This window comes from Aquarana catesbeiana, linkage group LG02 (assembly GCF_042186555.1).
Source record: "Aquarana catesbeiana isolate 2022-GZ linkage group LG02, ASM4218655v1, whole genome shotgun sequence".
NCBI lineage: Eukaryota > Metazoa > Chordata > Amphibia > Anura > Ranidae > Aquarana > Aquarana catesbeiana.
The window spans coordinates 307,720,678-307,742,604 of record NC_133325.1 but is presented as its reverse complement, the minus strand read 5'-3'; positions in this window follow the sequence as shown (position 1 = coordinate 307,742,604).

The window sequence follows — 21,927 nt, the reverse complement described above, 5'->3', positions numbered from 1 at the left end:
GCCATAAAGCCTACAAGCTCAGCCTCACTACCGTCCCACAGGAGGAGGACGTCGTCAATATATCTAGCCCACAGGACCACCTGTGGTCTGTCCTGGGCCTTGACGACATCCTCCTCCCACTTGGCCATAAATAAATTGGCCAAGCTAGGGGCATACTTTGCCCCCATGGCCACACCCTTATCTTGGCGAAAAAACTGATGGTCGAACCAAAAGTAGTTGTGGGCAGCGGCGTAATTGAGCAGTTCCATAATAAAGTTCCTTTGAGATAGAACAAGGCCAGAGTCCCTGGCCAGGTACATGTCTACTGCCTCTAATCCCAAATTGTGGGGTATGATAGTATAGAGTGAGGTCACGTCGCGGTGACCAACCGTATACCTGGCTTTAACACAATGTGTCATGGAGCCGCTGTCCTTTACAGGATCGTATTCTGAACCTGAATCTGACAGATGAGTGACTTCCTCTTCACTATCTGTCATGCTCAGAAAGGTGTAGGCCTCTTCACTAGTGTACCTTCGATTTGCCATTTTGGGCTCTAAATTTAGTGGTACACTAGTGAGACTCACAGGTAAAAAAGCTCCTGACTGTTAGCGACTGTATCAAAACGCTACCAAAAAAACTGTTAGCGATTGCAGGGATCAGGCCTGACTCTGCGAACGCTGCAGTTATGTGTGTTTAGTGTTTTGTAAGTGACAGTGATCGATCGATACTGCACTTAGGTGGGCAGGGAGGGGCTAAGCGCAGGTGCTAGCAGGTATCTGGGCTGATCCCACTAACACTGCTTTTTTGGGAACCCTAAACTGCTGGGGATAGATACTGCTAGTATAGATCTGATCGGATCAGATATTTATCCGTTCAGATACTATACCATTAAGGGAGGTGTACTAACCTGACGCTGCCTGGGGCATCGCAGACCCTAAAACTTAACTTATATCACCGCTGGGCGATCAGGGGGTTAAACCTTTATTAGGTAATAAACGGCGGGTGCCCTGAAACTATAAAAAACAAAATAACTAACCAGCGTCACCTGTAACAGTTATACGGTGATCACTGGTGAAAGGGTTAACTAGGGGGCAATCGGGGGGTTAAAACCTTTACTAGGTAGTATATGGGGGTCTCTGATGCTATAAAACGCTGATGGCGAACCTAAATATGTACCTCCTTAACTAGCGTCACCTGTGACACTAATACAGCGATCAGAAAAACGATCACTTAGTGACACTGGCGACGGGGGGTGATCAAGGGGTTAAAACTTTATTAGGGGGGGTTAGGGGGGTACCCTAGACCTAAAGGGGCCTAACACTAGCTGCCCTACCACTTATAACTGTCACAAAATGACACCAATGCAATAATCAGAAAAAAAAAAAAAAAAAACTGCTATTGGTGTCACTGTGACAGGGGGTGCAGGGGGGTGATCGGGGGGGGGGGGACTGGGGGGGTGAAATATGTGCCTAGAGTGTTCTACTGTTAGTGTAGTGTTTTTGCACTTACTTGGATGCCTTCTCTCCTCGGCGACGGAACAAAAAGACCGACACGAGGAGAGATGACATCACTTCCTCTGCCTCTGTTTACATTACAGAGGCAGAGGAAGATTGTCATTCGTTGGGAGCGATCGCGAGGGAGTGGCCACGAATGAGTAGCCTCTCCCTCAACACCGGGGGGGTGTGATGTGACCCCCGCCCACGGAAAGCAAATCACGTACCAGGTAAGTGATTTCGCCTGCCCGTGCCATTCTGCCGCAGTATATCTGCGTTAGGCGGTCGGCAAGTGGTTAAAAAACATTTAAGGTTGAATTCTTTATTCAACCCTCCAGGTGCTTTTCACTGAATCGCATGGATTTTTGAAGCACTTATGGACTATTCTGAATATTGCACAATACACTGCAGCACTTTATATTTTAATTTTTAATATATTTTACTGGTATATATATTCTTCATCTCGTATATATATATTTATAAAAAAAACATTTTTTCAAAGGACTTTGATCATTTTCTCTTATATATATTATTGTTGCCACTGAGTTGTTCACGTATTTGCACATTATCACTTTAATAGCAGAATAACTTTGGCTTTTGGTCATTCTGAATGACTAAAGGCCAAAGTCATCTTGCACCTGCACTCATGCACCGTTGTCACTATCTATGAATGACTAATTCAGTGCCAGAGGGGACATGCAAATATCAGCAATCGGTAGGCAATGGTGCAGGTGTAGAATGATCACAGCTTTCAGTCATTTTGATTGAATGACTGTACATAGTACACATCTCAACTCATATGGACATAAGAGAGTTGAGATGCACTACAGCTGTGTGATTGGGCCAATAACATACAATACTACGGTGTTCAGAACTGTATAAACTGTATGCAGTATGGATCTGAATGCAGTGTATTTTATGCCTGTGTGCATGAGACCTCACAATGCTGTTAATATGTGTTAATAATCTAAAAGCCTTGTTTATGTATAGTTTCTATATTTCTATATGTAATTTGTAATTTTTATATATAAATTTATATGAGGACATGTGTAATGCTTCCTGATTAGTAATACTGCAGTATCTTATGCCTTATTGCTCCTTTTTCTTCGTACCAGTACCAGTCTCCCTTTTAGGTCAGTCAGGACTGACTGAAAAAGAAATGCAGAGATGTTAGCTGAGCAGTTAGTGATCAGGCAAGCTGACTGACTGCCAGTGACATACTGACAGACATTAGAGGAATTTATCGACAAATACGTATATGTAGTGCAACAGTGCAAATGTGCTATGACAAGTGTATACAAATATTTTTAAAGTGCTTTTGTCACTTCTGAAAAAAATTAACATTTCTTATTTCAGCTTTGTTCATAGACTCATTGCTGAAGGATATTTGCACATTCAAGGTTTTGCAGAATTCCATGTTATCAACTCTAAAGCACTGCTTAAAGGCATAGTTGCCAACAGTTCTGATTGCCCGGGATTTTCCTGGAAATCAGATCAATGTCCTGGTCTGAGAATGTCCTGGACAAAATCCAGAAAATCTGCCTCTGTCAAGGACATCGGGACAGATATCGGGACGTGATGGAGTGGCAGGGCATGGCGGGGTCATGGTGGGGGCGTGGCAGATGCAGGAGCATGTGGAGAGGCAGTCCGGCTGATCATTGGAGCCGGCAGCACTCCTTGCTGTGCCCGCAGATGGTGAGCGGAGCTTGGCTGCTATGGCTAGGACCAGGTAGGTCCTTCTCACTACTACATCTGGACTGACGAGACTGCTCTGATGAGGCTGCACTGACAAGGCTGCTCTGAAGGGATGGCACTGACAAGACTGCTCTTATGAGATTACACTGATGAGACTGCTCTGATGACATTGCACTGATGAGATCTCTTTGATGAGATTTCACTGATGAGACTGCTCTGAAGAGAGTGCACTGATGAGACTACTCTGGTGAGATTGCACTGATGACTTTGCACTGACAGGACTGCACAGATGAGACTGTTTTGATGACATTGCACTGATGAGACTGCTCTGATGAGATTGCACTGACAAGTCTGCTCTGATGACATCGCACTGATGAGACTGCTCTAAAGAGATTGCACTGATGAGGTTGCACTGACGAGACTGCTCTGATGAGATTGCACTGATGAGATTGCACTGGTGAGACTGCTTTGATGAGATTGCACTGATGAGACTGCATCCTCATCTCTAAAGGGTTCATGCTGGGACATGCATGCTCCTTCACAATTGGGAGAGTTACATCCCACAAAAGTGACAGACTACAAGATTACAAATGGTGCAGTTTTCAACATCTTGGCAGGCCTTATGCACCCAGTCTGACAAATAGGGGCAGTAGAAGTTTCTCCAAACTAACGACTCACTCCGAACTACCCCGAAATGTTACTCTGATCACCTGACAGATCTGCAGGATATGTGACTGGGGGACCATGACCTGGTGGATATCCCACTGCTCAGTAGGGATGTGTGCCTTTCAATAGAGTACCTTGTCCTGCAACTCCAACTGGTTCCAGTGTCTTAGGATGTCCCAAGCGATAGGGGACAACTTCTAGCACTCTCGGGAAGTGGGTTTGTGTTTCTGTGAGAGGTAGTTCTGCACCTGTATTAGGCCTGGGTCTTTTTTATGAATCAGCGCCTGTTCATCTCGATCGCAAAGTTCGGCAGCTTTGATCTGTTGGTCTGCCTCCTGTTTCTTGATAGTGCATGAAGCAGATGGTGTAGGCAAAACAGGAGTGACCTCTATATCCTCCTGATTGGAGTCCACGTCCTCCCCTGGGCATTCCACCGGTAATGGGGACAGAGCATCAGCATGGCTGTTAAGCTTCCCTGGCCGATAGTGGATCTTGAGTTTGAACTGAGCCAGGTGGCCTGTCCACCTCTGTTCCAATGCCCCCAACTTCATGGTATCCAGATAGGCCAGGAGGTTGTTCTACATCAAAACCCTGGAACTCAAGCTTAAAAGAGCTGTAGCTGTGAGGGTTTTTTTCAGTGGGCCGAAGACTCCTGCTGGCATAAGAGATCACCCTCTCTTGGCAATCCTGTACTTGTGTCGGAATAGCCCCCAGACATCTGTGTACACCCGGAAGGGCTTAGTGTAGTCTACATAGGCCATCAATCGGGCGGATGTCAGTCTCTGCTTTAGCTCTTCTAAGGCCTGCTGCTCGGGCTATGCCATTGGGTCTGTATAGAGAGTGAAGGTCAGCCCTTTCTTTGAATGCTGCTCACTAACTGGGTAAGGGGGGTAGCTATCTGGGCGAACTTCAGGATGAACTGCTGGTAGTATCCCATCAGACACAAGACGGAGCGCTGCTCAGTGGTAGTTTTTGGAGGGTGCTAGTCCTGGACAGCTTGTACCTTGGCTGGGTCTGGAGATAAACCTCCGGCCTCCACAACATGCCCCAAGTACTGTATCTTCTACCTCGTCATGTGGCACTTGCTGGGTTTCAGCTTTAGTCCATATTGTGCCAAAAAAGAGAACGCCCAGTCCAGATGTTTTAGGTATTCTTCAAATGTCTTGGAGAAGATGATAATATAATTCCAGGCAAGTCCAGGTCTTTCAGAACATTCATGCTCAGCACAAAAGGCACTGCTGGGCTGACTGGACCCCAGATCACACCTCTACCCACTCCACCACCTGGTCTTTGATTTGGATCCTCACCTAGGTGATGCCTTCAACCATTATAGTTAGATTATTGGCAACTCTGAGGAACAGCCAGCAGGGGTCTAGTTGCTCTCACGCTCCAAATCTCTGCATGTAGAAATCATACTCCATGACAGTGACTTCTGACCTGGTGTCAATCAGGTAAAGGAACTTCTTGCCCAATGACTAAGGCAGTTACCACTGGGCTTGGCGTGACTATGTCCTCTGACTTGCTGGGACTTTGGGTTGTCTGTCCCAAGGGTCGTCCCTCTGCCCTGAGAGTCAGCAGTCTAATAATGACATGGAGTGATTTCTGAATCTAGACAACCCACAGTTCTTAGATGTTTGTCCATAATGGCCGCAGAGACAGCATTTCTGGTCCTCTTCGTGGTCCCTATGCAGTGGGTTCTCGCCCCTATATAGTTTTTAAAGGAGGCTATTTCCTGTTTCAAGACAGCCACATACTGAGCTAGCTTTGTCTGTGCAGTTTGCATGGCTGACAAGGGTGAAGGTGTCAGGGCCTCCTTCTTGAGATATGCAGGTTCAAATTGCTTTTGGTTGCAGCCACCATTGCAGCCATGTCTTTTTGTTCCTGTGCACCACATCGACAACAGCATCAGCAGCTAGGTGCAAAGGCAGTAACACACACAGGCCGGGTACAAGGAAAAGAACTTATATTGAAGCAAAGTAAGACAGTTCACAACAAACCCAGCAGGAAGACAACCCAATTGGGAACACTCACAAATTTCAACAGCGTCTAGAGATGCAGGTGTTAGCCCAATGGACAGCACCTGTTCAGAGAAGTGCGAATCCTTTGCTTTCCCACCTTGTTTGAAACCTTTCCCTGCTGCTAATACTGTCCCTAACAAATGAAGTACCTGTCCCTACACTACCCACTTGCAAATGCTTGCCAAAATCTGGGTGGCAGGGACTTAAAGAGACTCTGCTGACCCAAGATGGCCAATAAGGGTCACCTGGAAGCAGTGCAGCCAACAGGAATGGTGTCTCCAGGTACCAGGATACCTGCATACTGTATTCCTATCCTACCATCCTTTCAAAGATGTCTCATATTTGTAATACACAAGCCCCACCTACAATTCTGCTGCCTTCTGTTTGACCACTGAACCTCTCCGAGGACCTTCATCAAAGTTTTGGTAGCAGCCCTGGTGCTACCACCATTATCTGGATAATGTTCTCTTGGTCTGCAGCAGAAAATAGCAGCTCAGTCACTGGGAGATTTTGATAAAGGCTTTACAGTAGTTTGGGTGAATAATCAACTATAACAAAAGGCAACTTTGCCTGACTCAGCAAGTAGTATACTTACGTAGGAGCCCTTTTCAATACAGCCAATGCTTTTGTAGCACTTACCCCCTAAGGAGCTGCTGGTAAATAATCGGGCCTGTACTCTGCTTTTCCACCCCCAATGAATTGACTCAACCCACTTGACACAGCTGTGTAACAGTGTTGGTGTGAAACCCAATAACAAGGAACAACTCCACAACAGCAGTATACATATATTGTTACCTGGGTATCCGTTGCTCCACCTGCTTAGAGAATAAACCAAACCTCACGCCAGTTATATTTTAACCAGACTGTAAGTTTACTGAAGGCTGGTTTAAGACAGTAATTACAATAACTATTCTGGTACACAAATTCAGAACAATAATAAACTAGATGCACGTAAATAATTGTCACTCAAAGATTACCTGAATGATGCATGCAGGCGCGCCTCCAAGTGGGACTAGTGCTCAGGGTGATAAGACCTTGACACTGGGCACCTTCCCACTTCCAGTGCGACCACGCAACACACACTGGACTTGCAGCACACTATCTACTGCTAGAAACACACTACAACATAGTATAAATGCTCAAGAGCTCCCCCTGCAGTGCAATACAGCTCCTAGACCTTTTTACGGAAACACAAGGCCTTACAATGAATGGTATAGTCTCTTGTCTTCTTTCTTCAGCTAGCCATATTATGCTGCAGTATTTGTATTCCAGTGAGTTAGCAGATGACAAGGTAATATAAAGTGGTAGATAACGGTGAACTCAATTATGCAACACACTTGTAACTTTCTTCTGTGAGAATGAAACCGTTCCGTCAGTCAATGTCTAGTAGAGTACAGGCTTAGAGGCCCTGCTAAACACTGAGTCTGTTTCGTAGGACTACAGGTCTCAGCAACACTCCGCTATTAGTCTATACCGTGTTAAGTGCTCTATATAAATCTTGGGCAACAGCCCTCTCACCACACCAAGCCCGGACAGCTGTACTGCTACGTCTCTGCGATCTCAGTCCTGCTTCCAGTGGGCTCTGGTACACCGCTCCGCCCGTTGAACAATGGCTGTTGTTAGGCTCCTTCCGGCTTCCTGGATCGTCCGACCCGATCACACGTGCCTCCAGCACACTGTGTCCAACACCTCTCCGGTGGCATCAACTCCGTTCCGCGCCAAGCAGGCTGCGCTCCTCTGAACACTCCCACACAGGTCCCTGCAGGCAGGTCTCACGTCCCAGGAAGAAGAGAAAGCATGGCCGCGCTGGTCCTTTTATTTCACTACCCAGCATGCAGTTCTTTAACTTGGCCTCATGGGTAGGTAAGTGAGGCACTGTGGCTAAGTAAGTCTTTTCCAGATAAACCTTTAAGTCACTTCCTGCACATGCTTTACAGCATGTTCTGATGTGTAAACAAACAAAGTCTTATTTCACAGAGATAAGCCTGCCACTAGAGGGAGCCAAACACTAATCTAATAGCATTATATACTTAAAGCGGATTTCCACCCAAATTTTGAACAATATCTGTATGTATTCTCTTCCTTGCCTAGATGCTGACATGCCGTTTAAAAAAATTGAAATCGCCGTAATTACCTTTTATTTTTCTATTCTTCTTTGCACTTCCTGGTTCTCCTCCCGTGGGAGTAGGCGTGTTTATAGCCTCTCCCAGACTCCTGGGGCTAGTCTCAGGCTTCCCAGGATGCCACTGAGCATGTGCGGGAACGAGCGGTGAATGCTGGGAGCACAGCATTCACCACATCCAGGAAACAAATGCTTGTGGGCTTCAAATGCCCACAATGAAGATGGAAACTGCCTGCAGTGAATAATATAAGTTATTCTTTCCGACGAAATCTGTCACAGGCGGACATATTACACACAATATGTGAGTATGTAATGCTGAGAAGAAAAGTTTGTGAATGAACTCAAAAAAAAAAAACGATAGATAGGTGGACCCCCGCTTTAAATAGCATTAGATGGCAAAAATCCCAGAGCTACACTTCTATCACTGTGCCTCCACAGAAAATGTCCATCAGGAAAAAGGTTCACAGAGCTGAAGCTTCCCCTCTCATCTCAGCTTCACAAGGTCTGCGTTTGTTTGGTACAATGTCAGTGTGTATCCCAGTGGTCCCTTGAGCACACTGGCACCTAAGGTAATTCCAGACAGGCTTCCTTGTCCAGTGGAGGAGTCATTACTTGGGGAAATGGATCACTGTGTCACCCTACACTAGAAAGAGCCCGTGGAGGTGACTGAAGAAAGTTGGACCAAGATTACAATGGATGCCAGCAAGAGGGGCTGGGGCCTATTGCCAGGGCTTCTGCATTCAAAGATGGTGGGGGTTTCATGTGAAATTGGAATGGTCTCCAATGTCCTGGAAGTATGGGCAGCCCATTTCGCCCTTACAACCCATGATAGCAGAGTTGAAGAGAAGTCAGTTCTACTGCAGATGGACAACAAGGCAGCAGTCGTCTACATTCAAAAGCAGGGAGGCACTCATTGCAACACACTTTTAAGAAAAGTTGAGCCAATCATGGCCTGGGCAGAATTGCACCTGAGGGATCTGAGGGCAATCTACTAGCTGGGCAGGCTGAACACAGAAGCAGAAATCCTTTGTTGCAATTTTCCAAATCCAAATGAGTGGTCGCTTCACCCATGAGTCTTCTGGCATTGTACTCATATGTGGGGTGTTCCTCAAATAGATCTATTGGCTTCCTTGAGAAATCACAAACTCTGAAGCTTCTTGACTCAATTTCTGCACCCTAAGGCGGAGGGCATGGATGTTTTTTACTAACAGTGGAATTTCAGCCTGGGATACGGCTTCCTTCCGCTAGCCCTCATAATGAGGTTCCAGTGTCAAGGCTATAGAGGGAGGAAGTCTCAATGATAGCTATTTTACCATACTGGCCACGGAGACTGTGGTTTCCCCTCGCACTTCCTCTCAACACTCAAGCCCCGATTTTATTTGTCCCTGTCGGATTTGTTGACACAGGGGAGCCTGGTTCATCCAAACCAACACAGACTTAGCTTTCAAGCATCACTGTTGAAAGGAGAAGACTGGAGGCCCTGAGATGTTCTTCACAAATAATTGTAACTTCTCTAAAGTCCAAAAAGCCCTCCACTAATAACACCTATCCGAAGATCTGGGATTGATTTGTTGCTTTTCCAACAGAAAGGCACTGCAACCTCTCTGTCTGTTTCACATCTGCTGGATTTTCTATAGACCCAGGTCTTGACCTAGATCTGAGCCTGTACAGGTGGTGCTATCTCAGCAATAACTAAGGTCTAGTAGGTGAAAAATCCTCTTGTAGTACATTTCCTCAGAGCTTTGCTCAAGATCCATCCCCCCAGGAAGAGAACCTTTCCGCAATGAGATCTGCCTGTGCTGCTGGACTTTCTCTCAAAACAAAATTAAATGAATATATTACAGCTCTCTCAATAGTGCAAATAATGTATCAAAAAAAATATTAATTGGAAACAATTCATAAGTAAGTGAATATCCATATGTTGGTGAATGATGTGCTCCAATTCATAAAGTGCGATAGTGCTCCAAACTCAAGGTGCGCCACTCCCTTCTGTGTCCCCACTCACCCGATGAAATGGACCTCCAGCTTTTCATCAAGGACCTTGATGATGCCCCGTGGGAGGGCGAAATGCATTGATGCAATTTCTGGTTTTAAATCCATACAGCGTCACTTCCGGTTTTCGGTGGAACGCACACCAGCAGTGGTGTTTCTCATTGCAATCCTTTGCTAAATTGATGCCTGTTTTAACCTACATTGTGTAAGTACATTTTTTATCTGTGCAATGAATACCTTTACCAAACAGTACTTCACTATAGTCCCCTTCCTTTATGTTGTTTTGGGTACTATGATCCATGCTTGATTGTCATGAGCATTGGAGATTTCCCTGGCATCCTGATGTGAATAGCCATCCCTGGCCAACAATCTAAGCCTGAAATGACTCCTAGACTGAATAACAGGAGGAAGTGTGGCGCACCTTGAGTTTGGAGCACAATCGCACTTTATGAATTGGAGCACATCATTCAGCAACATATGGACATTTACTTACTTATGAATTGTTTTCACTTTATTTTTTTTTTTGATACATTATTTGCACTATTGCGAGCACTGTGATATATTAATTTCATTTTATTTATTGATAGTATAGCACTTTGTGTACAGCAGCTGCAAACTTTATTCATATTCTTATTTGGTTTAACATATTTATATCTTTTACTTCTAGCGCGAGTATATATATTTAGAATATTTTCCTTTCACTGTTTTCTCTCAAAACAACCTTTTCTCTCACAGAGCAGTGCTCGCTGTGGGATATTTCTTATAAGGCAGTTTTTCTTGTGGCAGTGACCTCCAGGAGGTGGGTGTCAGAGCCTCATGCCCTTGGAGCTTCAGAAAGTCATTTTTCTTTCTGCCTTGACAGAGTGGAGTTTCATTCAGTGGAGCAGTGCATTCCAAAAGGTGACCACCTATCAAAATATTGGGCCTTGCCTAATTTCCCAGAGTCATAGATGGGTGTCCTACATGAACTTAAAGTGATTGTAAAGTCTTGTTTAAAAAAATAAAAACAAACATGTCATACTTACCTGCTTCTAGTAGTAGTGAATTTGCACAGAGCAGCCTGGATCCTCCTCTCGGGTCCTTCTTTTGTGCTCCTGGCCCAACCCTCCTGTTGAGTGCCCCCACAGCAAGAAGCTTGCTATTGTCAGAAACCATGAAATCAGGCCGAGACAGAAGTACAGTTAAATCACACTTGTTTAATAATAAAAGTAAAAAGAACAAACATGGTCAAAACATAGCCACAGTTCAGTAACTGGAACGGATAGTCAGCCAAGCCAGAAGCCAGGGATCAATGTAGTGGAACAGTAAGCAGGATCTGGAGCCAGAAGGGATGTCAGCAAAGCAAGTCTTGAAAAGGATCGCAGGAGATTCTGTAATGTTGACCAAGGCGAAGGCAGAGATCCTCTGGACTGGACGGCTTAAGTAGGCAGGACTGATGAGCAGATATCATCAACAGCTGAGTAACTTTGGAGAGATAAGAGCTGGCAATTAGCCGGCAGCTGAGTGGCCAGCTCAGAGAAGGAAGGGCTGAGCCCAGCCCTGACAACTATGGGGGCACCTGAGCCGAGCTGCAGCTCAGTGTGTCCATTCAGACACGGAGCTGTCATTCAGCCCGCCCCTTTCCCTCTCCCGATTGGCTAACTGACTTTGATAGACAGCTGAGGAAGCCTGGGAGCTGCTGTGTCTCAGTCAGTCAGAAGGGAGCAGAGGAACTCGTGGACATCGCTTGACAGAGAGGGGGCTCAGGTAAGTATTAGGGGGTGGTGGGGAGGCTGCTGCACACAGAAGGCTTTTTATCTTAATTGATTTTCATAGAATGTGATAAGATAAAAAAAACCTTCTGCTTTTACAACTCCTTTAAACTTAATGTTTCCAGGAACATTGAAGGAATACAGTCACATCTTTGTTTTGGGCTTCAAAAAAGCTGGTAGTCATACAAAGTGGCAAAAACAGGGGGAAAGAGGCTACCCCTAGAACCTTAGCTGGATGGATTGTGAAGCTTATCCAACGGGTATGCAGGGATGTAGATGTGGATCCCCCAGCAATGGTAAATGCACATTCAACAGGGTCCGTCACAGCATCCTGGGCATCTTAGTCCAGGGCCTATGTGGAGACAATTTGCACAGCCACCTCTTGATGATTACATCATACCTTTCTGAGGCATTACAAAGTGGATCCAGGGATCTTGTCTATAGTGGATTTTGGGAGGAAAACTATCAGAGGCCCTGTTTCATCCTTACAATATTAATATTTTGCTTTGGCATCTACAAACTCTGTCAGCTAATTATTTATCACAGTTTTTCTGTCATGTTGGTGCCAGGAAATTGGAAAATTGCATCAAATACTTACTGTAATTTTCCTTTCCTGGTGCCAATCCATGGCAGCATACAAACCCACCCTTGGTATGTAGGTTATTACAGAGAATACCGGGGTCATTAACTGCCTTTCTTTTATGCTATGCACTGGTCCTGAGGGAGTGGTTAGAGCTAGAGCTCTATCACAGGTATGCTGCCATTGATTGGTCTCAGAAAAAGAAAATTACAGAAAGTTTTTCCATTTTCCTATAGTTTCCTATTTCATTAATTAATTAACACCAGAACACTGGCACCAGAACATTCAGAAAATGGTGAACACTGTGCACCTTCAGTGTTGTTCTATATGTGTTGTGTCTTATCTGGTTCCTCCTGCCATCAGGAGAAACCACAGTGTGTAGCAGTGGAACAGGTATGCAACACCCAGCAGTTTTGGATACCTGCAGACGACATGAATCAGCAATGCTGTGGAGATGGAAGACACAAGTTCCTGGAAAGGTATGTGTACAGGATCTTATTTATCAGGTTGGTTAGTTAAGTTTAGTTAAGTTTGGACCCTGGAGATACCGTAACCCACCAGAAGTCCAGGACTTACTCAAGGTGGTTAAAGACTCCCAGATTGTATGTATACCAAATCCAACAAAGCCAAAAAATGACAGCCACACATAGTATCAACCAGTAGAAAATATTTGCCATTTTAAAATGTATTGGTTAGTATATTTATACATACACACATGACAGAACAGAAAAACACAATAGAAAAAAATGAAAACTTTTGAATTATTCTGGTTACATTACAGGGCCAAAGCTATACTCTCTGCTCTCACTATAATAGCTCCCGTAGCAATTAGAATGATAGGAGGATGGGGGTTGAAAAAGGAATGAACCCAGAAGCATCTGGTAGATAATGTACTGATTGTAAATGGGCTCAAATGTAAGTTGCATTCAATGATCCTTTATCTACATGGCAGTAAGATTCGTGTTTTGTTTGAATCATTCTATTTTACAAGCAGCCACAATGGAATAACAATTTAAAAGCAGACCTCCACTTTACCCATCAACTTTCTCCCGTGCATCTGAATCTACCCCATGCACTTTTAGAACAAGATTTTTTTTCCCTGGTTCTTGATCTATATCACGGATCACAGGAGGCTGTGGGGTACTCTATGTAGCATGCTCCATGCTGCATCATCAGAGGGTGTTGGCTGTGTCTTCATGTTTTTCTGCAGCTGCGCTCCTGATTACATGTTGCAGTGCATGTGGAACATGGGGCTGTTGTATGATGAAGCCAGAAGACTATGGCATTGTAGTACTGTGAGTTCTGCAGCAGAGCTGTGGATCCCTAGAGAACATTTCTGGGTCGCCAGGCATGTATGTTTTTTTTTTTGGTGTACAACCCAGCTATAGAGGTAAGAGGGGAGGGGGAAACAAAAGGTAGAGGGGTAAGTGACGTTGCCCTTTAACCACTCGACCTCCAGAAGATTAACCCCCCTTCATGACCAGGCCATTTTTTTTGCGATACGCAACTGCGTTATTTTAACTGACAATTATGCGGTCGCCTGACACAGTACCCAAATTAAATGTATGAAATTTTTTCCCCACAAATATAACTTTCTTTTGGTCATATTTATTCACCACCGCATTTTTTTATTTTTGCGCTATAAACAAAAAAAGACAGACGTTTTTGAAAAAAAAGAAAAACAATATTTTGTACTTTCTGCTATAAAACATATCCAATAAAAAAACGTAGAAAATCAAACTTCTTTATAAATTCAGGCCAATATATATTCTGCTACATGTTTTTGGTAAAAAAAATCCCAATAAGCGTATATTGTTTGGTTTACGCTAACATTATAGCATCTACAAACCATGGGATATATTTATGACATTTTAATTTATTTATTTATTTATTTTATGCTAGTAATGGCGGCGATCAGCAACTTATAGCGGGACTGCCATGTTGCTGCAGACAATCGGACACTTTTGACACTTTGTGGGAACTAGTGACACTAATACAGTGATAAGTGCTAAAAATATACACTGTCACTGTACTAGGGCCACTGGCTGGGAAGGAGTTAAATATCTAGGGATATAAAAGGGTTAACTGTGTGCCTAGCCAGTGTTTTTGTGTACTGTATGTGCTGCTCTCAGTAAGAGAAGAGATGGATTCTAGTCCCTGCTTTGCAGGAACACATAATCCATCCCTTCCCTCCTATCAGAACTGAGATCTGCCTTGTACAGTATATACAGTATCTCACAAACATGTGTACACTCCTCACATTTTTTAAAATATTTTATTCTAGCTTTTCATGTGACAACACTGAAGAAATTACACTTTGCTACAATGTAAAGTAGTGAGTGTACAGCATGTATAACAGTGTAAATTTGCTGTCCCCTCAAAATAACTCAACACACAGACTTTACATTGTAGCAAAGTGTCATTTCTACAGTGTTGTCACACAAAAAGATATAATAAAATATTTACAAAAATGTGAGGGGTATACTCACTTTTGTGAGATAGTGTGTTTATATACCGATTCTGCACAGGAGAGCCGCCCTGTAGCAGTGAAACTGCTATGGGGCAGACCGCAAGTGGTTAAGCTAAAGTAATATTGAATAAACTTCTGTGCTGCTAACCTCCTATTCAATATAATACAAATAATTAATGGCCAGCCCACACTTGCATGTGTTTCACACAATAACCTAATTGAATCATGATATATCATCAAATCAGTGTAGTACTGCCTTAAAATTACACTCACATTCACAAGTGCACCATTCCTCAGCACACATAGGTAAATCACATCAATAAAACCACCTCCACTCAGTGTACAGCAAGTATTGGCACACTAACCTTCTTCTGATTACCGTACTTCCTCATACATATGTGATGTCGTTAGTTGGCTCTTCCTAGGGGGACCTATGAATAAGCAATTGGAAGTGCACTTGTGAATGTGAGTGTAATTTTATGGTTTTAATAAATGTCATCTTTTAAATGGGAAACACTATGTAGTTTAATTTTGCTTGGCTTGAGTGACTAAGAGTGGACATTGGTTGAGATCTCTGGACGCCAAGAGAGGGGACAAGGCTGTAAATGAACTCTATAATGTGCAGGTCATAAATTTGGGGTGAGAGCACAACTCAATGGAGCACTAGCCGTGGAGGAGGAGTGACATGTATCACAGAGTGGATATTACATAGAGTGATGGTAAGAAGATTTACATATATTCTAGCATGTGGGACTGTTTTTTCTGTTTATTGATTTCACACAATTTGCTGTGCGCAATGAAAGATTCAATTTGGTTTGTTCGAATGTAGTCTATTTGTGGTCACAGTAGCACTCCCCTGATGTATACAGTGACCACCTTTAAGCTCATGTGTTAAAATGCATGTTTGGAGTTGATCTTCTTACACAATTCTTTTTTAATTCTTTTTTACTATTCTTGCTGATGTACCTTGCTTTATTACATAGATCTTTAACTGTGTGTAAAACTGAAATCCAAACAGATATTTTGTTTTTTGCAGATTGCAAATATAAGCTATAGCTGTAAATTTTGCAGAAGAATCTGGAGGATTTACCACGTATGAAATGAAAAGTTTTCTGGAAGATAGATATCCTGCTTAAGAGATGTTATGGAATGCTCCTTTGGCAGTTCATATTTTTAGAAATATTTGTGAGTGATTGGCAAGATTACTATGTTCAGCATTTTTTAACATTAGTTACCTGCTAAGAAAAATAATATTTTATCAAGCAAATTGTAGACACTAGAAGAATTCCACCAAGAGCTGTTTACATCTGCGCTGGTAACATAACATAGCATATGCATCAAACTATAATGCCGCGTACACATGGTCGGATTTTCCGACAGGAAATGTTGGATGTGAGCTTGTTGTCGGAAAGTCCGACCGTGTGTGTATGCTCCATTGAACATTTGCTCTCGCACTTTCCCCCAACAAATGTTTGCTAGCAGGTTCTTAAATTTTCCGCCAACAAAACTTTGTTGGCGGAAAGTCCGATTGTGTGTATACAAGTCCGCGCACAAAAGTTCACGCATGCTCGGAATCAGGTACAAGCCGGAAGCGCTCGGTCTTGTAAAACTAGCGTTTGTAATGGAGATATCACATTCGTCACGCGGCAAATTATGAAATCTAGAAATGCAGCACATTCTCTTCTTCTTTATAATGCTATAATAATGAAGTTGCTTTGCTGCTGATATTCACAGAGTTCTGACAAACTGATTTTTTATTCTTTATAGTGATCTCCTGAATAATATTTGTTTTTGTTGTTTTTTTTCTCGTGATCTCCAGAATAATCTTTTTTATTATTTCTCGTGATCTCCAGAATCCTTTTTTTTTATTTGTGATCTCCAGAATATCTTTTTTTCTTTATTTTTTCTAGTGATCTCTGTATTTTTTTTTTTTTTCGTTTTGGGGGTCAAGTTACCACAAAACTATTATTATCTTGTATTTTTTAACCTCAAATATACGACTATGTTGGTGTCCCTTGTTAATTTGACATTGTAATGTACCTGCCTGCTCACAAACTGTCTTTTTTGAAGTAAAACACATAGCCAAGTATTTGTCAAAAACTAAATTTAAAATGTAATAGGGAGCACAAGGTCAGAACGAAATAAAGAGGAAGACAACACTGAAGAAACAGTTGGAATTGGTGAAACCTTTGTACCCCAGGGCAGACATCAATTGTTTGACTGTCAAAATTGGTAACCTAATAAGTCCATTTAATAAGGAGCGCAATACGGTCCAGGACTCCTAGTGATCGGGGACAGCAGCAGATGACATATATGTCCCGAGGCTGTGGTCTTACAACAGCCTGTGTTTTTTGCCAGACCACACCAAACCCAAGCCATCACTCTCACCACTTCCTTCCACGCTTCCTTCCATGCTGCTGTGGTGGGTTGGGTGGCTGTGGTGTTGGTGGTGTTGCTGGAGGTGGTGGAGGATTATGGTCCAACTCACACAGGTGGGTTTGAGTTGTTAGTTCGCCCCTCGCCCCCTAGTTTAGGGCCTTCCAAATGAGTTCTTCACATATTGTGCGCTGGCCCTCCTCCATGTTTTCTAGTTTACTTGCAGTGACAAGTCCAACTGCCTCGTGTACACCACGGGTCGTGTTAAGTACTGCAGTAGCCTGTTTGAGGAAAACAGCCGCGGACTCCTCAAGATTCCTTGCCTTTCTGGTCCTTTTGGTTGGAGGGCAGGGGGAGGAACCTGGAATTCCGTCAGGCTGCTTGCCACGGCCTCCTCCTGGCTGAGACTTTCCTGTGTATGAAAATGGTACATATGTAGCACTGACCCCCGAAGGAGCTGCTGGTATTTGATTGGGCCTGTACTCTGCTCTTACACCCCCAATAAGTTGCCTCAATCCACTTGACAAACCTGTGGTGCAGTGTAAGTGTGAAGCTAATAGTAAAGGATAACCCCACAATGTGCAGTATAACAATAGTATACCTTTTTTATTACCTGGGTATCCAAAGTTCCACCTGCTGAAAAAGGAACAACACTCCACACCAATTGTACTTAACCAGGAACGTATTTTTACTGGAACTGGCATAAAATAGTAATTACAGTATTTGCACTGTCACACAAACAAGCACAACACAATTTCTAGGGAGCTCCCCCTACTTTATAATGCAGTCCCTCTTATCATTGATGGGATGCAAGGCCTTGCGATGAGAGATGCAGTTTTTCAATCTTCTGTCTTCTGCTAGCTATTTGTGTTGTGTTCATTGTAATCCGATAGTTGAATAAACAAGGGTTAACGGAAATGAATGTTAGAACTATTCTTGTAGTGCAGTACACCTGCAACTGCCTCCAGTGCAATTGGCTTTGAATAACACAGCGTCAGTAGTACAGTGAAGCGTAGGCTTGAGGCCTGTCTAAACTCAGTCCCTTTTGAATAAGATCTTCTCTGTGGGACTACAGTCCCAGCAACACTGTGTTAAAAGTCTAGGTGTATAAAAGTGCGTTAAGAAACTATGGGCGGCAGCCCTCTCACTCAACCAGGCCTGGAGAATAGAACAGCTCCGCTCTGGTGCACTCAGTCTTGCTTCTCGCCAGCCAGCGCTGTTACACCATTCTGCTCTGCAAGATGAACCGGGACCCTCTGATGGCTCCGACCGGTGTCTCTGGATCCTTCTCAATCCGGTCATGCAGTCTTTCCAGCACACAGGTACAAAGCAGAGTCGGTGGTTGTTCCGCTCTGCAGTAGGTGTAGGCCGCGCTCTCCAGAGACCTCCTCGCAGGTCCTCACAGGCAGGCCACGCATCCAGAACAACCCGAGATGGCCGCACGGGGCCTTTTATAACCTACCCAGCATGCAGTTCACTCTTTTGGTGCTCATGGGTAGGTCACTTGGCATTGTGGGTAGACAAGTTCTCGTATAATGCAAACAAAAAGTCACTTCCTGTAACCTTTCTCCATGTTCTTGAAATAGAAAATAAAATGAAGTCCATTTCAAGTTTTGGCCATAGATGGTGCCAAATACCAAAGTATGCACTTCCCATACTTTTACATTACATTAAAAAGACAGGCAAAAATTATCAGCACTACATACTCCCCATGCTTTAACTCTTTGGTCCACAAAGATATTTAGAATCTTATTCCTATTACATATTTTGCCTCTAGGTGATTGCATAATACGACAGAGGAACCTCCCACCAATTCTCATGTGATGGGGAGCTGTTCTGTGCACTCACAGCTGACACCATGGTGTCTGATACAGATGTGTCAAGGGACGAGATGGGGTTGAGTCTTTCCGAATCAGCAGTAGAAGGACCAGGCATCTCAGAATTTCTTCAGGCAGTGAAATGAGTCCCTTCAGAGCATTCACCCAAGGTGTCATAAACCAGTCTTTTTGGCGGGTGAATTACTCTCTTTGTCCTCTGAGTTTTTGGTGTCTCAGGCAGACTGGCACTTCCTTCAACTCCTTCACTTCCCGGTACATCCACTTCCACCTCTTGTATTCCAGATTCAACACCAGCACTGGGATCCTCTGGGTCTGTTTCCAACAGAAGAGCTTGAGACTCCCCCAAGTCTTTTGTTGATCTGTGTTGAGGTACAAATTCAGGAGCCTCTGGTCTAAGTGTCCCATTATCCTCTCTTCCTGTGTGAAATGAAAAGTCTGCTTCAGCTTCTGACACTTCAGATGACCACAGCCAGCTTATTTCCATTTCTTCTTCCTCACCATTTTCACTGACTGAGGGTCCAGGCTAAGACCTAGTTACTGGTCTATTCACAGCAGTGGATGTAGACGGTAATACTTCCTCCAATGTCATCCTGACTGCCTCTGTGAGAGGTAAAAAGTGATTTCGGTGCCAGGTCTTTACTGGTCCCGTGCTCCCTTCCTGTCTGATCTCATACACTGGGAGCCCTGGAAGTTGTCTGCATACAACATACGGCTGTAACTTCCAGCGATCAGCCAACTTGTGTTTGCCTGGGATGCCCAGATTTCTCAGTAGGACCTGAACCCGTACTTTTAAGTCAAAGTTCCTTTTGTTCCTACTTCCTCTGGTGTCTGATGTGGCTTGGGCCTTCTCATAGGCTATCTTCAAACTCCTCTGTAACGTATCTAAATACCCCCGATGAGAGGTCTCTGAGGTGTGGTCCAAGGAAGTTCTGAAGGCTAAGTCTACCGGTAGTCTGGCCTCTCGCCCAAACATCAACCGGTAAGGTGAATATCCTGTAGCATCACTCTTGGTGCTATTGTAAGCATGTACCAAAGCAGTGATGTGCTTGCTCCAATGTGGTTTTTGTTCAGAGGTCAAGGTCCCCAGCATGTTGAGAAGAGTTCTGTTAAACCTCTCGGGTTGAGGGTCTCCTTGTGGATGATAGGGAGTAGTTCTAGACTTCTGGATACTTAGTAGATCCAACAGTCTTCTGATCAGAGTACTCTCAAAGACCCTCCCCTGGTCTGAGTGGATCCTTTGAGGTATGCCATAGTGGATGAAGAACTTTTCCACTAGAGTCTTCGCTACTGTGGCTGCTTGTTGATCTTTAGTAGGGAACGCCTGAGCATAGCGGATGAAGTGATCGGTGACCACTAATATGCTTCCTTGCCCACTCAGGTCAGATTCCAAACATAAGAAGTCTATGCAGACTAGATCCATTGGCCCTAAGTGGCCCATTGGGGCAGCTCGCTGGGGTAAGGTTTTCCTCTGTATGCACCTGAGGCAGGAATGACAGTAGTTCTCCACTTCGTTCCTCATGTAGGGCCAGTAGAACCTGTCCCTTACCAGCTGGAGAGTCCTCTATGATCCCAGATGGCCATGGTGATCATGCAAGGCGATCAGCACCTTTTCTCTATGTTTCTCCGGCAGAAACAGTTGCCACATCTCTTCAGGGTCTTCGGGGCCCCTTCAGTAGACCACCCCCTGCTGCAACTGTAACCGATCCCACTCTTTATGCAATATGCGAGCTTCCTTCTGAGTGCTCTTGAGAAGTAAATCACGGTGTTGACTCTCCAAGGCCTTCAATACCAAGCTACAGAGTGGATCTTCCTGTTGGTCTCTCTGGAGGTCCTTTCTAGATAGCTTGGGTAAACCCTCCTCTGTGATCTGGGTGACATTACAGTAGCATTTAGGCACTCCTGTGGCGGACACCACAACTTCTTCAGCTCTGGCTCCGCCTTTACCTTGCTGTTCCGCCCCTTCACAAAGAGCTCTTACCCCTTCCAGGGTATGTTGGGTCCACTCTTCTGGGTGGCCCTGAGAACAGTGAGGTCTTCTTGACAATGCGTCCGCATCTCGGTTACCAACCCCCCCGGTCTGTACTTCAAGCTTAAGGTAAATGCAGAGAGGGCAGCCAACCACCTGTGGCCTGTAGCATCCAACTTTGCGGTGGTGAGCAAGTATGTGAGGGGGTTGTTGTCCGTCTTGACTATGAACTCCGCACCATACAGGTAATCTTTTAACTTGTTCACCACAGCGCACTTCAAGGCCAGAAATTCAAATTTGTGAGTAGGGTAGTCTCTCAGCAGGGACTAGGCTTCGGCTCACATAGGCAATGGGTCTTAAATACCCGTCATGTTCTTGGTAAAGCACTCCATCCAGCCCATCTCGGCTGGCATCCACGTGCAGTTCGTAGATTTTGGCAGGGTCTGCATAGGCTGAGCCAGGGGCAGTTGTAAGGCTCCACTTCAGCTGCCTGAAGGTCTCTTCGCATCGTGGAGTCCACTGGTCCTGGATGGACTCTTTCTTCTTTCTGGGCCCCTCTCTTGGCTTTCCAGGCTTGTCTGAGTCCATACCAGCTTTTTCCTGGTTCTTCAATAGCTCAGTAAGTGGGTAAGCTATATTGGCAAACCCTTCTACAAAACTCCGATAATAGGAACAGAAACCTAAGAAGGACCTAAGCTCGGTCACATTCGTGGGTCTGGGCCAAGAGGTGACAGCTTCTAGCTTCTTGGGGTCCATTGCCACTCCTTCTGCAGACACAATGTGTCCTAGGTAGTTCACTGAGGGTTGGTAGAACTGGCACTTTTCCATTGAGAGATTCAGGCCTTCTTTGTGGAGTCTCTTCAAGACTTTCTCCAGGCGCTCTTCATGCTCTTCCAGTGATTTGCCAAGCACTATGACATCATCCAAGTACACCAGCACCTCAATCAAGTTCATGTCACCCATAGTGTTCTCCATTAATCT